The 698-nt window shown below is 27.9% G+C and overlaps 1 pseudogene; it reads left to right on the forward strand.

The window, feature by feature from the left end:
* The window catches only part of LOC107495260 (putative wall-associated receptor kinase-like 16), a 12422-nt pseudogene extending 12054 nt beyond the window's left edge, over window positions 1-368 (forward strand).
* The last annotated feature ends 330 nt before the right edge of the window (window positions 369-698 follow it).

Genomic DNA, 698 nt, shown 5'->3' on the forward strand with positions numbered 1-698 from the left:
TTGAAAGCGAATCGCGTGTTCGACGCGATTCAGGATGGAATTCTGAATGAGAAAAATGAGCAAGAGATCAAGGAGGTTGCTATTCTTGCTGCAAAATGTTTAAGCCTTAAAGGGGAAGATAGACCAAGTATGAAGGAAGTGGCAATGGAATTGGAAGGAATTAGAGTATTGCAAAAGCACCCTTGGAGCAATAATAATGGAGACAACAATCTAGGAGAAACTCAATGCTTGGTTCTTGATGAGACTTCATCAAGAATACACATGCATAGTGAACGTTGTAGCCATCAAAATTATAGGTATGATAGTATCAATGATCAACTGTCAAGTTCCTTAGATGGAAGATGATTAACATAGGGAAGCATATAGAGTTTTGTAATAATTTTTAGAGTTTAAATTTAATGTAATGACTGGATAAATTTTTTTTAATAATCATCTAATCACACTTATCTTTTAGATAATCATCTATCTAACGAATAAGTAAGGAATCAAGTTAAGTTTTAATTAATAAATATTAGTCAATTTTTTATTGATTTTTTTTAAAATTCTTATTCTTTTGGAAAGTTTAGAATTTAGAGTTAGGATTCAAGATTTATAATTTATTATTTATGATTTAAAATTTATAATTTAGAATAAAAATAGAATTTATCTATCTTGTGCCCTAAAAATACATATTAAAATTACAAATTAAAATTTTTTTA

The sequence above is a fragment of the Arachis duranensis genome, chromosome 6, assembly GCF_000817695.3.
Source record: "Arachis duranensis cultivar V14167 chromosome 6, aradu.V14167.gnm2.J7QH, whole genome shotgun sequence".
Lineage (NCBI taxonomy): Eukaryota > Viridiplantae > Streptophyta > Magnoliopsida > Fabales > Fabaceae > Arachis > Arachis duranensis.